We start from the raw sequence: 17270 nt of genomic DNA on the forward strand, positions 1-17270 counted from the left end.
TAATACGGTCAATTTGCGCTGTATTTGTAGTAAATAAGTCATTTTTAACTAATAAAAAACTGAAAAGAAACGAATAATTATTAATCTACTTCGAGCACTGCAGTTTCCAGTTACAAAAAATTGTAGGTTTTTATGTTACTTTTGTTATAATTCCTACTTGGGAGCACACTGCTTGCGTGACGTATCCTAGCATTTGTTCTTGGCGTACTTCGTAATTTACTCAGTGCGTTTGCATGTTTTATGGACGTTATATAAAACGTCGGAAATATACGGCGTCTCAAATATTTAAAGTTCGCTGGGGAATACGAGGCGAGACCTTCTCGCTCTCCTATCCTAGCTACGTTTGAAATTTCCACAGTCAATCTCTCTTTGCGCCTTCCTCGCCGCTTCGTATTCCATCCCGCTTCGTCCCTCCTCAGAAACCCGTCACGGCGTGCAAGTCTGCAGAAGCTCCGATGGAAGTTTGCTTTCGTAAGCGAACGTACCGCTTCTCTAACTAGCGCAAACGGAAACAGCTGTGTGAGTGAGAGAGAGAGAGGAGGGGGGGGGGGACAAAGGGGGATGACGAGAGGGAGAGAAAGGGGAAAGAAGAGAGAGGGAGAGGAAAGGAAGAGAGTCCAGCCGGTGATTCTTGAGTAGGATCGGTAGTGCATACTAGCAAATCGTACCTAAACTCCGAGGTTTGATTCCACCTCTCCTGACGCAGCCTGAGACTTTGGCCCGGAGGTATGTCTACTTAGTTTGCCAACTCATTACCCAATTATCGTTATAAGATCAGAAACCAGTCCGACTTCGTAGCAAAGGCGAATCGGAGTGGAAATCTAAAGCAATGCTAATTGCGCCCTTCTGATTCGAGAGACCTCGTTAGATATGCATAAAGTAGATATTTAAAAATAAAGTTTCGGACAAAATTTCCTTGCTATTTATTTTACGTTCGGATAATCACATCGTGGAAGAATTAAAGAGCGAACAAGATAAGATCGCAAAACAATTTCTCACTTCTATTTCTCACGATCATCCAAATGTGCGAGCTATTTGGCCACAAATAAAATTAAGTTATTATTATTTACGTACTTTTATTAAACTTTTATGATGTTACTGACGATTAAACCTCAGATGAATGCGGAATTGTAATTAACGATCCTCGTCAGCAGCCATTCTGCTAGCGTTACATGGTTATGCCTGTCAGTAAATAGGTATGCGCGCGTGTGTAGATTTGTGCGCATACCAAGGAAGCGGAATGACCGAAGACAATGCGGGCAACGTGTTAATCCCAGGATACTGTGTGTTTATCGTGGTTCATCCAAGCGCCCCGAGGCTGTAGATGAGTTCCTACAGTTTCTTCCTACTTCCGAGGTATCAAGGGCCAGCTTTGTCAGTGGAAGTCACCAACACCCGTAGCCACTAACTTACGTCGCGCGATTAAGTCAAGGACTTCCCACTTTGTGCATCGAGTATCGCCGCGAGACATGCATCTGCCGTTTGAAGCCACAAGGATTTATGTATACAACAGAATCCGTATTATTTTACTCGATTAAAAATAAATTCAATATATTTGGAATATCATGTTGCCGATAGCATGCACATACTTCATAACAATAATGTTATATTGATATCTCATTATCGGCACTCTAGCGATTTCGTTAAATGCCATTGTTCTGATTGGCGTTAATATCGTTAGTGACAGTTTATGTGGTTATTACATTGCACAATATTAAACTATCGAAATTACGCAAACAACCGTGTACGCGTCGCTAATTAGCTTATAATTTCCACCGCGTACGAATATCGAATTTTTAATAAAATAATCACACATGATAACGGCGTGAATCGAATATTATCGGTAATCAAGCTTCGATTAATTATTACCACACTCCATCCGAGATTTCAATACAAAGATAACACAAAATACTGACGTCATATTTTCATATACGTCAAATAGTATTAGTAAAATATATCTCCATATTTTAGTATTTTATAAAAATATTAAAATTATATCACACACACACACACAAACTGAAAAATTTCTATTAAACACTTTTCACTCGTCTTAAATGATCCAATCAAATTTTTATGTTAATTTAATACATGATAATAGAAATTAACATTACGTGAAACGTAAAAAAAACACAAAAGATAATATTGTATAACATAATTTCTACGCAAAGTGGAAGCATATTTTTTAAATAAAATTAACATTTATAATATATTAAATTAACATTAATTTATTTATTTATCTTAGAATTTATGTTTTAAAATATATTATTTTTATTTTGTTTGTTTACTCATAAATTGTATTGACACTAAGAAATATTAAATATCAAATTTAACACAAAATATTTATATAACAATCATTATGTTAAACACTTGAATATGTTAAAAATTCAACATAAAATTTTAATAAGAACTTGAGTGAACTGTTTCTAACACAAAATGTTTTTTACTGTATATATATATATATATATATATATATATATATATGTATACATTTCATTCTAAAATAAATTATTACTGTACGGAAATTAGATACATTAATATCCAGATATCTAGTTAAAGAGGTAAGAAAAGGAGAAACTTTCTAATACATAGAGCTTGGTAATTTCATCACGATCTAACACAAAGATACGATAGATTATTAACAAGGTGTCTCGTCGACACGAGGTCATTGGCTCGTAAAGTTAGTTGATACAATACGACGTGCGACACAAGCTGCCTTGGTTGGCTTCTGTATCTTATATACGGTTTCTGTCGGATGCGAATTCATCTTAAGTCTAGCAGAACGCAGCCGCTACCTCCCAGTTGTTCCATTAAACGATAATCTTCTCGTTGACCGAGGTCAACGCCTAAAGTCATTAAGTCTCCAAATTTGCACAAATAGCCTTAATTATCACATCGTAAATTACATTTAATTTAATGAAGTTGAAAAATAGAACCTGCGGTAAACAGCGCTGTGTACAATTTCATTCAATTTTATTAATGTTGAACATATAAACTTACATTTGATTTAATTGGAAAATATGTTAATATGTGAATATACAGTAAACATTCGGTAAAATAATTTTATTTCAAAATATAATTCCCGGTATGATAACAGTGGCACAAATATTCGTTTTTGCGATTACTAAATATATGATATAAAGCAGTACCTCTTGTTTCAGTGCTGTGTTCGAGATCAGTGGAGCATCACACAACGATATACATTACAAGTAAAGCAAACTATTCGACATACATTATTCAATTAGGATGCGATGGGGGAGTCGTACGAATGAGATTGGGGGAAAACAGTAGAACAAATCGAGAATCAAATTTAATTTCATATCCGTAGCTGAAGAGAAAAAACTCAGTCTCTGAGATATGTATGTGATGAAATTGCCTGACTAAAAAAAACCGTTATGCCAAGGGACAGTCGTTATTTCAGTTAAATTTCAATTGTAGTAGCAATTATTGTGAGTAGCAATTGAAATAGTTACTTTGTCGAATCAAAAGCCATCAGTTGTTACAAATTAAAATATAAGGCACACACTAGATAAAATTTATTATCTTTTTTCTTCAAGAAAAAAGGTTTTCATAATGTTGTTACATAATTAAAACGTTATTTCTTTATAATTATTACCAAGTTATTAGCATTATTATTACTTTACAATGTTCTTACAATTAGACAAGTTAAAATTTAGATATTAAGGAATATTAATATTTTTGTAAATTGATATAATTAAATATGGAGTTTATGTCTCACAGAGTGCAATAAATTTCACGTGACTGCAAATCATTCAAGATTTATTTCAACTAAGATCTATTCATTGAGAGTTTAATAATACTTTCTCAATTAATCTTCATGAGCGTCATCAAGACAAAAATGTTGTCATAAATGTTGAATAAGAAGAAGCATTGTCCTTTAGAAGAAAGCATGATAAATTTTTATTTGCTTTTAGTGTAATAAATTTTTATTTGCTTGTGATTATGCTGAATTATTTAATCTGTGTTGTGTAATAATAATTTATATACAAACCAGTAATTTATTATTCAAAGAGTCTCTCGTTTAATATTTCGAATAAAATTTTGATAAACTATATCTGACACTTTCAAATAGAGATATACTAAATTTTTCAATATACAGTTTCCCAAAATTATTCTTAGTGGATTTATTAAACGCAATTACTCCATTAATCATTGTTAAATTCACAAGAAAGCTCATGAAAGATTAAAAACGATCAGTAGCGGATATCGCGAATACACGCGACGAATTTAAATTTGGCATAGGTCGTTCGCCTGCCTTCATTCTTCACATTACACGACTGCAAGAGACTGTCCAACCTGTTGGCTCGAGATTGCACCAGAGACATGAAAGCCTTATTCAACTTTTGCGTTTCATGTAATAAAAGATTTGGCACGTCAACTTACACATATTCTTTATTTTTGTTATTGTTACCAAATTTACGTTTAAAATTATTTTTAAATTTATAAATTAAAATATCATTCATTTGATTAAATTGAAAATTATTTCTTGTAAAATTATACAAGTTTTATTGAAGAATTTGTTAAAAGAAGATGTTTACAACAATATATAAATTTATTAAAGAAATATAATTTATTAAAGAAATTTTATGTTTTTATTAAAAATTTAAAATTACTATAATTGTTGATATATTATTAAAAAATATCTGAATTATTATATTACTATTATTATTTTATACATATATTTATATTAATCACGATTAAAAACTAAAATGGAAGACAGTTATCTCTGCAATCAAAATATAAATCAAATTATGTTTAAATATTAGTTGTCTTAGGAAGTGTAGTCGTTCGCGTGAATAAAAAGTAAATTAAAAAAGAAATGCAATTGCAATAGCGTCATATCAATTTTAAAGTTTGATAAATAGATTAAAATTTTAATAAGGGAAGAATCACTTTTAGTTTGTATCAATTATAACTTGCAATTAAGAGACGAGGTATCTGGTTGGCAACTGCAATTGGAGAAATCATTAAGTATGAAGTTTTGCACTCCTAAATAATGAAAATCGAAAGATACAATTCTTGAGCAACAATGAAACTAAGATGTCTGAATTTTTTAATTCACTTATAAAGTAGATTACACGCACATTTATAATAATCTTCCTAATTGATATGTAGCAATATATAAAGATTATCAAATACTTTTTAATATAGCCTGGCAACATAAAAATCTTAATCAATTGTTGAATTCTTTACTATAAATATATAGAACTAATGATCTGTGTATATATAAATATATAAATAAATATATAAATTTATATTATCATATACATCCTTGAAAAATAAAATCAAATTACAAAGATTGTATAATTCTTCATCGAAAAACTGTAACTTCTACTGCATTCATATAAAGGTACGTCAAGCAAAGGTTTTATTGTAAATACAGGTAAATTTCCGAAATTTACCTGTAGAGAAAAATGGATTTATAACTAATGCAAATTGTAATAGAATTTGGAAACTCTTTACGATAAGAGGATTAACAATCACTAACGGATCAACATGCGCATTCTACTATCTCACAAGAAAAATCTATTGATTCTCATACACTCAGCATTTACATTAATTAACTAAAATACATTATGATGACTGAGATTTTTTTCTCTTACGAAAATTAGAATTTACCGTATTTCCGAATTAAATCTAGTTATAACATATTGAGAAAGGCTGAATATCGGCCGAAACGTTTATGTATTTAAAATTGTAAAGATTATGTCAAATAAATCACTAATAATCTGTGTATTTATGCTCCTTATTCAATTTTCGTAAATATAAATTTATATTAATTAAGCGCAGACTTTTTTGTTGGAAAAAAATTAGATGTTTACGCTTATTTTTATTATGTTTATACTAGAAAAAGGAAATCGGTATATCGAAATGTTTTTAGTATCTTTTTTCTGTGAAACAAGAAACACAGATATTCCTATACAAAAATGGGGTGTCATTTTTCATTGACATTCTCCAAAATAAGAATAGAGAGATAGAAAATGCATTTCTGTATTGTCAAATGTCAAAATATGATAAGCGTAATAGACAAGTTGACATTCTTCCATATCAGTGTCGTAGCATAAATAACGTTACAAGCGCCGACAAGTCGTAAATTTGTGCTCGCATATCCCTTCATTCTGATCTTTCATAGTTCTTTTTTTATTCTATTTATAATCACTGCATATAATATCGGAAGACTTTTTAATTCCTTAAAAAGATACTTCGAATTTATTGATATATAATGCAAGAAGATTATTATAAAAGAAAAAAATTATGCACAAAGAATTATTTTCTTCATGCTTTAAAACGTAATATATATGAAATATATACGTAATGAAAAAATTTGTAAAAGTTTCACACAATTAACAGAAATTAAGAAATCGTTTATTGATTTGTATAATTGAACAAAAGCTGTGTAATATATTATCATTTAAAACATTTCTATAATGAATAAAAATACTCGAGTAATATTTTAAATTTCTTATTATTTGTATCTTTTTAAAATTCTTAGAAAATATAATTTATTAAAATCATCTCACAGAAATAGAAAGATTATTCAAGAACTCACAAGAGTTGTAGCGGGAAAGATCGATTACATAAAAGTACAACGAAAAGCTACAATGACTAATTAGACGAGTTCGAAGACTCAGGTCGACGAAGATCTTAAAGAACTCATCGAGTCAGAGAAGCATCTCAAGAAGTTTTATGTTAGATAAGAGAAGTTTCAAGATGAGAATACAAGGTACATACTTCTTTATAAAAATTATTATTATTAAATAAGATGTAATAAAAAAATTAAAAATTTACTGTGCAACATAAACCAACTTATATTTTCTTTTATATCTATAAAACCTTAACTAAAACAATATTTTCGATTTCTTTATAAAAGTTTTATGTTTGCAACAAAATTAAATAAAGATAATTTTTAAACAAAGATTTTGATTTTAAAAGTATTAAAAATATTATAATTTTAATAATTTAAAAAACAATTTAACTTTAAAGAGTAATGTCTTATAATCTTATATAGGGCTAAAAGAATTTAGGAAAATAAAATATTTAGAAAACATTTCTATATCATAACATTAAAAGTATATATATATGCATGCATATTACAATTGTCTTTCTTTAAATTATATTAAATTGTGATTTGTAAACGTTTAATAACTTTTATAATGTATAAATGCATTTATGTTTATTGAAAAATATGCTTACTGTAACTATGTTGATTACATCCATAAGATAATTTAAGGAATTCCGTAAAGCTAATTTTAGTAATAAATTTCATTCAAGTATCTTAAATTTCGCGAATTTCGTTTTCTTCTTATTACGTTCACTGCATTTTACTTACTCGCATGTTTAATCGCTTCATAATTAAACAGATTCCGGAGAATGAGTATACTCGCTTTAAAGACATTCCAGAAATTGCAAAGAAAGGAATTTTACAAGTTTTAAATAAGCTATGCTCTCCAACTTTTATCCATCCTTTACCCATTCATATAACATTTAATAAGTCTGATTTAATTCATGAATCGGGAGCAATTTTAAAGAGGTTCCTGTTAGCGTCGACGACGTTCACATTAAAGCATTCCATTGGAATTTCAAAGGTACAAGGCACAAGAGAATCTCATGGTATCTCCAAGGGCTCGTGGTCACGTTCCAGGTGGTGCTTTCGATCCGCGTTTCCGAAACGATAAAGATTCGCCGGAGATTACAAAAATTCCTCAGCATGTAAGGGTACAAACGATCGGCGGCACATCGAATCCAGGAGCGACGGCATCCTTCGCATCCCACTCGACGTAACCGAATGGCTCGAAGGGACACCGAAGAAACCGCGAAGCGTTCGTTGTACTCATAAGCTCAACGGACACTCGACTTGCATCAGACGTGCTCTATGACCATGTCGACCCCGATACCCTCGTAATCGCTATCGAAGCGATTTATCTTGATCCGCGTGCGAAATAAAAGGAGGGCGAGAATGAGGATGAGGAGAGTGAAGGGAAAGAATTTGAGGAACGGTTCGTGAGATCGTTGAACCGTCGCGACGCAGCGTTTCGACTACAATCAATTCAACTTAAATTGAACATAATAATCTGCTTATTTCTTGAATTAAATTTACTTTTTGTTTATATAAAAAGTACGATATAGATATATTTCTATCTCTTTATCAAAGAGAGAGAAAGAGAAAAATAGATTATTTTATATTCTTTTTAATAATAATTTTAACGATAACATCTTAATTATATTTTCTCATTTATCAGTAATGTTCTGTAATTATTAAAATTATGTATTGACAAGAACTGATTATTGTTAATAATGAGACTATTCTTCGCTTTTTATACTTTTATATGCAATCAAGTATTATCCATCTAGACCATAAATGCAAATAGATGATGAATGTGAAAAAAATGTATCAAGTATATGTTATTGTTAGAGAAAGAATCAAAATGCACAGTCTCTTTGTGTTAAAAAGCTGCAATCGTATCTTTCATGCGCTTCACAAATTGGAATAAAGGAGTTCCTCTAGAGAGAAATACGGGATGACGCTTGTTTTTGATCGCGACGTGGAAGAGAAAGTAGGTCACAAATGATATGATGACATCCGGTTTCATGAAGTCGACCGTAGCATTTTCATACTAATATTTTCAAAGATTTATGAAGAGAATTTATTTCACACAAAACAACGTCATATCGGCTCGATAGGTTGGAATACAGGAGTTGTTTCTAATTTTAGAAACTCCATTAGAGAAGAAAGCACATATTTATAATTAATTATAAATATTAAATGATTTGATTATATTACTTAGAATTGATATAGTTTATATAGTAAATATTAAATTTATAATTCATATAAAAAATGCGCAATATAATATTCCATTAGCTAATAAGAGACATAATTTCAATGTTTTTATCATCCTTCTAAATATTATTTCATTTTATAAATATTAATAAAAAATTTAAAGAAGAATGATTTTTCTACATGCGCATTTTTATGTTTACATATGAAATAAATCATTAAAAATATTGGATTATTTATGCTTTTTGAATTATCTATATTTTCTATATAATTAAAAATTCATTTAAAAGCCATTCCTCAATACGTAATAAACTGGTAATGCTACTCTTGAAAAAAATCTGAGAACAGACTATTGCCAATTCGATCTGACATCTAATATTAAAAAGTTTTTTCAATCTAAAAACAATCATCTATTGATAACATTAAATAAAAATGAGTCTTCAATTAAAAAATTTAATTAGCGGGAAAATAGAATTAATAAATAGTTAATCATTTAGAATTTTCATTTTTGCATATCGCGTAAAGATTGATATATTGTGTAAAGATAAGACGTCTATGTAAAGTTTAATGATCCAATCTAAAATGCTAATTATTCAACAAAACAGATTTCAATGTTTTCACGATACATATGTAAGGATTAATTTACTATAATTACACTACATATCAGCTGAAACAGATATCATAAGACATATCGATTAAATTTAACAAAATAAAAATTTAAGCACGATTAAGCTACAATAATTTTAAGACATTAATATTACCATTTTCTATTGTAATTTTATAGAAGCTTTTTCAAAGAAAAATAATTCTATTCATTTATTTATTTTTAAATTTTAAATAAATGTATAATAATTATCTATATCACTTGGGTACTTTAGAAAAAGCTTAGTATCTTGTTTAGTTAATGTCTATCCAATGTAAGACAGATAGCAGCTAAGAGGAAGTTACGTGCAGTTAATTATAAGCAAATAATTATTAATTAGAGGCATTATTGGAGTTACGATTAGCTTTCAATATAAGAAATACAGCTAAGGTGATATTTGCCCATATTTCAATACTCAAATTATCTACAGACCGTATCGTATTATATATCCGACGTTTTACGAGCAAACTTGTGACCCCGAGTTTCTAGCAACATGCTGCTTCCATCACATAGTTGTGGTCATGATACCCGAATCGAATGTGGCTTGTATGCGGCTCATGTGTGCGATGCGCACGTTGCATACTTTGAAACTAGAATTCGTGAAACGTTTTCGAACTTACTCTGTAACTGTAAAATTTTTTTCGGCGCAAATATTTCACTTTATTTTTAGTTTATCTCGAGCGATGCTATATTTTTTTTCAAAAAGAAACATGTTTGATTATTTCTAAATAAAAGATTTTGGTTTGCAATACTAGAGATAATTTATTTTTAGCTCAGAAATTCATTATAAAAAAAATAATGAATATATTGAATATATTGTATAATATTGAAAAAAAAAATTAGAACACTAACAATAAGAATACGAATGAGATAAAGTGAAAATCAAAAAGTATATAATGCATAAGAGAATAAATTTAATTAATTTTTTTGCATACGTATGTTTTTAATATCATTATTAATAGTATTCTCAACTTTATTTATGTATATATTATACTGTTTATTCACTTTTTTATGTAGGAAGACATCATAAAATTTTTTAAAAATTCAGTGCGGCATGTATATATTTCAACGAATATCACCAAAGAATCTTGCATATCACGCGCCAGGGATAGCTTTGCTGTTATTATTATGTCTGTCGTGTCGGCAATTCTCAAAATAAACTCCGAAAAATGCGCAGCATTTTATTTAGTATCTCAAATGGCACGTGCAGAACTATGTTTATTCGTGTGTATATGCGTAGCACATCCTCCTAGATACATATACATTCGAAAGAAATCAATTTGTATCACGCTTGCGATTTCGCTGCTGGACTATACTTTGATATTTGCGCAAGAAACCGAAAAGTCAACTACTATGGCGGTCAGTGTACATTTCTTTAGAAATATATTGCAACAATACAGTAATAAGACAAGCAATGCTGTAGCGGTGCTAGCAATACGCTAGCAATACGTAACAGTACGTAACAATACATTAACAATACTTGACAATATTGTGTGCAATAGATGACAATATATATAGGAAAACAATATTAACAATACAATAGCAATGCTAATAATAAAGTGTGTTTATAAAGTGTGTTATGTTGCTATAATTAGCAACATTGTACATTTTTTAACTAGTGGTTGACGACAAGAAACATAGCTATCGTACTTTCAAATGTCTATTAATTTCACGAGATAATGTGTGCCTATGAATTTTTAATTCCCAACGTGATATAAAAGACTTGCGGTCGACATTCTTACATTCGTCGACATTAGACTTCCGCATAATTAAATGCTTGACCATAGCATATATCAGGTCTACATTCTATAATTATATAATCGTCATCGTTTCTAATAACGCTCTTTTTGCATATACCGATTTTTCAGATGATTATCGGCTAACTTACTTCGACAGCGATCTAATTGTAAGCTGGTCTCTGCGGTTCGGCGTGTCGAACGAACGTGAACGAGCCGTTCGTTATAAATACCTCAGTAAAACGGTGCCATTAATCAACTCCGTTCTTCGTCGCGCACGAGAATACTAGACGTTCTGGTAGACCGCTTTGCTGGGCGCATTCGCTAATAAATGTTTCACGGTGACATGTACCAGCGACGTTCTCTGTGGTTCAACGCCACTGTCATTCTACAGTAAGCGGAACGTCCGCCCAAGTTCATCCCGTTTACTCTTGCGTTTACCGATGTATAGCGACTGTCGACTTAGCATTCATAACATGAAAGGACAAAAGTCCACGCATTAAGCTAATCATATCTGATGCAGTCCGATAAATTATCAATTCGATTGCATTGATAGACATCTTAAACTTCCAATAAGAATAACTGATTATTAGAGTATCTGAAAGTCTTATAAATAAAAAAATTTTAATTTCTTCAATATTTTATTATATGAGAAACACGCTCTCTTTTAGTAAGCTTTTCTCTTGAAAACAGATGATTTTAAAGCATGAAATCGTGTATGTCTTTAGCTAGGTCTTTACATATTTTTAAGATATTCTTGACTTGCAATTATTTACTTATTTTTAAAAATATTATTATACTGTATTTTTTTATTTAATTTGTAGATATTATCTATGTAAAGTTAATATAACGCATTGATAGTGTCTAATGTCACCAGTTCCGCAAATATACATTAAAGGAAAATTTGTCGAACATTAGACTTCGTATTTTCGTCGCCATTTCGAATTATCTCTATTTCATCATATTTCAAATATTACTAACGCGCGGACCTGTTCTCCCGGCAGAATACATAATCTACAATTGTATTATACGATGTACGCGTTTTCCGCCGTATAGCCATACGGATTAAATTAATTTAGTAGCGTGCGACGTTGGAAACTGCGAACGCATCGACCACGTTGCATGGAAGTTGCTGGAAGTTTTCGAGACTGCGTTTTCGTCGGCGTTACCACAAATTCTCTCCTTCTCATTCTCACTTATGTTCAACCTTTCTTCATCCTTTCCTCCCTCTCTGTTCTTTATAACTATGCGACATGTTGTGTGCATCTCTTGCAACCGGACGACACGTGGATTAAATTAATTTTCCGACAAGCGTCCTAGCTACTTGCGCAAAAGCAGCGTTAATGTTGGCGTGGCAGGTGGTTGAGCAAAATGATTTCCGTGTGGAAACTGTAACCAGAGCCGTGGTCTTAAAATTAAGAACTGAGATTAAAAAGTGAGTCATATCGTGTGCGCCAGTGAAGTCGTAAGTCAGATCATATTTATGAGTCTCTTAAGTTTAAATTTTATTCATTAAATATTTTTTTTATTACTAAAGGCAAGCACATAAAATAAACATAAAATAAGTATTAAATAAGTATTAAATATTGTACTATTTTTAATGGTCTTTAAAATAAATATAATTCGTAATAACTCGAACAAACATCGAACGAACTTGACATCTGTGTATAATTATATTATTGATCTGTATTCTATTTGATCGAAACATTTTTTTTCTGTAATGTAAATTAGAATAACATGTAAAACGTAATTTATAATTTAAAGTTTAATTTATAATTTAATAAATTGTAACACTTTAATGACTTTATTCATCAATAATTCTTAATTTGTAAGTGAAAATAAATCATATTCTGTATTCAATATATTTATATATTCATTAATATAATACATAAATAATATTCTTATGTAATTCTGCCTCTCTTATTTATACAGTACATCTTTTTCTTCTTTCAAATTGAAGTGTACAACAAGTGTGCAATTAATGCAAAATCAAAAATCATAGTATTACAGAAATTTATTATTTTCCAGAAAATGGAATGTAATTTCATCTTTTACTTTAAAGAAAAAAGTTATTCACGATCACAAGTATTCACATCAATTAATTACTTCTGTTACTAAATTCCATGTAACAATAAAGCAGAAATCAAGCTTTGGCGTTTGATTTCGCGCGTTAGTACGCTAATGTATTCCCTATTAGCGTTCCCGACCAAATTATTACCGGGCATCGATCATAGAAATTTGACACTTATATGCACCGAAATTTCGCTAACACCACCATAGTCCTGTACTCGAGAATGATCGATTGCCCTTTACCGTGATTGATCCAGAGCTACCGTGTAACGTTCGACGCAGAATGAAGGGTCACACCCTTCTCTCGGAGCATAAAGGAACCTTAGTAACATACGATCGATCGCAGCAATTGGAAAATCATGATTGACCAATCAGATAAGATCGGTAGAATAATCAATCAAGATCTTGTTGATTTAAATACAACTAAACTTCCTTTTAGTAATAAAAAAATGTAAAAAATAGTAATTAAGACGAATAAATTGTAAATAATGGAAGTAGTAAATTTTTTTTCTTTGCTTTTAACTTTTAATGTACTACGTAAACAGAGCGCAGTAAATGTTACTCTATAATTCTTCACACAATCTTTGTTTATCTATTTTTCCTAATGTTTGAATATGATATATAATTATCGTTAGAACATAATTATATATAATACATAATATTCCAGTATTACATAATACATACGTAATACATAATTATTCAGTATTACAATATATTCAAATATAATTATCAGTCACATGATGTAACAAAATTGTATCAATCAAGCAATGTTTTGTAACCTAAAAAAAAAGTTTGAACAGATTTCTGATCGATCATAAAGGCAAAATTCATATTCATGCATATAACACTGCCGAAAATTTTTCAGGTATTACATCCTCCATTGACAATTACTGGAATCAACTAGTTGACATATCGTTATTGATCGATAAGATATAATATAATTTTACAGTACCAGCGAAGTAAATATAGTTATAATCAACTGCCATACTTTTTCGAGGTTAGTAATAAACTAGAATTCTTCGGCGAAGAAAGATGGGTGGATGAACGCCGTAAGGGAATCTGCGAGAATTCTTCGATGTACGATATCAAAGGGCTTATTTTTCAAAACTTTCGATACTATATCGTTACTCGTCGTTCAATAAACTAAAAAATTCCATAAATTTATGTAACATAATTATAAAATTTTTTGTTCTTAACATAATTCTCATGAAAGAATATTAAATAAATATTAAACTAATTAATGTGTAATAATGTGATCGATTTTTTAATTATTATTTTTTATAATATAATTAAATTCTTTTCAACGCATATTATTAAGAAAAATTAAAATTATGAATTATTATTCTGATAATATCTTGGATTAGTTCAGATATACACACAATTATTAAAGCCTATTATGTATTTGTTGAACCATTACTCTGATAATGTCTTGGATTAGTTCGGATACACACAATTATTAAAGCCTATTATGTATTTGTTGAACCATTGTACCTCAGTAATCTGCTCTAGTTCACGCGCTGTTAGTAGACAGGAGGGAATGGTGTTGTTTAATAGGAAAGATCAAGGCTCTGCGATCTCCTTAATTTGAATCAACGGTGGTCACATTGCGGTAGGCATCCCCAGTTTGGTTACCAGACCTCAAGTAGTCAACCCCATCAAAGTACATGCCAACACGCGTTCTCCTAAACCTGTATCAAACCTGTGTGTGACTCAGTATATGCATATCGATACATGCTACCTTGCCTTGAATATATCGCATACATCCCCGCCCAAACTTCGCCGACAACGCTTATGCATACGCTGCTAATCAAGTTCTATGGTTGCTCGCTCTCTTGTTAGACTCATCTTTCGTCTCTCCAGTTACAACAAGCGCTTAAAGTACTTCAGCTAGAGAGAACGGTCACTTACGAAGAAAATACCTATACTAACCGCGGACGCTTGAGACTCAGAGGACTTAGGGCTGTTTTTAGCGGTATAAAGTGTCCCTTACAACTTCTTAGCAGTTAAGACTAGCGGTCTCCGGTTACCAAATATGCATAATGCATGAGAAGGACCTTCTTCGGTCTTCGGGTAGGTTATGAACGTTGTCACAGATTATCGTATTCAACGTGGTCGCAGGACGCAAAAAAGATCTTCGATAATTTTATCGATTTATAATTGAGTAATAAATCCATGTAACAAAAATGCAGAAATGAATCTAATTTTTTACTTTATCTTTCGTTTATAATACACTATTAAATTTATAGTGTGTCTATCAAGTGTTAATCAAGTTTAACCTAATTTAAGTTGTCCATTGCTCCTACTCAATATATCATTATTTTACTTAAACAATGAATAATTTGACACTATAATATAATATCAAATTTATAAAATAATGATATATTAAGGAGCAGCGACGACTTAATTAAGTTAAATTAAGTTAAATTTAGTACTGATAGATTTAACAATGTATAATTTAATGTTTAAGATATTGACACAAATTGTAAAAATTAATAATTTTTTATAAAAAATATTTCAGTAAACATCGGTAGTATGAATAAATTTTAAAAAAGATATACTATGATGCTAAAAAAACATTTTTAGATAAATGAGTGTTTATTGGAATTTTGCTTGACAAAGTTAGATAACCAATCACTTGCTTTCAACCAAACCCCTCACATTCATCCCTCTTCTAGGCAGTCCTTTTCCTGCTTATGGCGAGCACGACTGCCTCGGATATTTCCATTTACCTTTTACTCTGGCAAACAAGAAGGGATCCTCGTGGCTGTTCAAACGAGATCTCCAATAGCTCGTGGAAATTGAGTAGACATTGGAAATGAATCGAAAGAGCAAATAACGCGGAGCAAAGGGTGGCGTGCTCTTCGGTGAAGTGGCGAACCGATGAGTGGCATCGCGTCGGGACTTGGTCGTAGCCTTTGTCAGCGATGTAGACGGAGGTTTGAAACAGCGAGGAGTTGAAGCGCACTCTGACGTACGTACGGAACACGATTTTATGGCACTCACGAGAGATGCTCGGGACGCTCTCGATAATCCCATGAGCGCTCTTGATCTGCTTGATCCGTTTCTACTGTCTCTATCCTGTCTCTCTCTCTATCGTCATGTGATGTTTAAATAATCCTGAACGAATTATATACGCGGTAAATTTCATTTGCGATAGTTTCAATATTTAGCAATAGCCTTGAATTCGACGAGTCGATTAGCGAACGGAACTTCGAGCTTTCAAAGGTAAACTTCCGATCAATATGCATATTTAACTATCGTACCATGTTATATATTTAACGTTGCAGTAAAGCTCACAAGTTGTAACAGCGCTTTTTAACATTGCTCACGCGGAAAGGTTACGGAAGTACTTGCTAACAAGTCCAAAGTTTCTACATGGAGAAGAAGGCATATGCTCGAGCCGGAATATACGTCCAGAATTAATAATGCGCCGCTAAAGCTTTACCTATATAATACGTGGCTAAGTACGGCAGGTGCGCGACTCACCGCGTATATTTAGGTTAGTCAAGCTAGCTCCACTACTAGTATCATCGGTGCACTCGTCGTTGGTGCCACTCATATGAAAATTACGCATTAATACTTTAAATTATGTTATCAGTTATTTATATAAGAGATGCTGAGATAGTTGGTTGTACAGCAATTTTTAATATGCTGGAAAGAGTACTCGTTTCGTGTTCATTTTATAAAAGTATTTTTCCACTATTTGCGTTAGTTTAGTTTTCTATTATATTTGTTGTGCTAATGCATGCTCTTTTTATCCATTTAACAGTAAAATTTTCTTTTCCTTAGTAATCAGTTTTCAGTTACATATATCGTAGCGACTTTGTATTCTAAAGGCAGTTCATTTTTAAAACTAAAACTTTAAGATATTTAATTATTATCATTTACACTATGTGTAAATTATTTATATTTTTAATATTTTTACTTTTCAAAAAATTCTCACATAACGGAGATACGAGATAGTGCTACTTCCTACCATAATTACATCGTCATATCATGTTACTGACCGCAGCAGAGATAGTATGTC

This window comes from Atta cephalotes (assembly GCF_000143395.1).
Source record: "Atta cephalotes unplaced genomic scaffold scaffold00028, whole genome shotgun sequence".
Classification (NCBI taxonomy): Eukaryota; Metazoa; Arthropoda; class Insecta; order Hymenoptera; family Formicidae; genus Atta; species Atta cephalotes.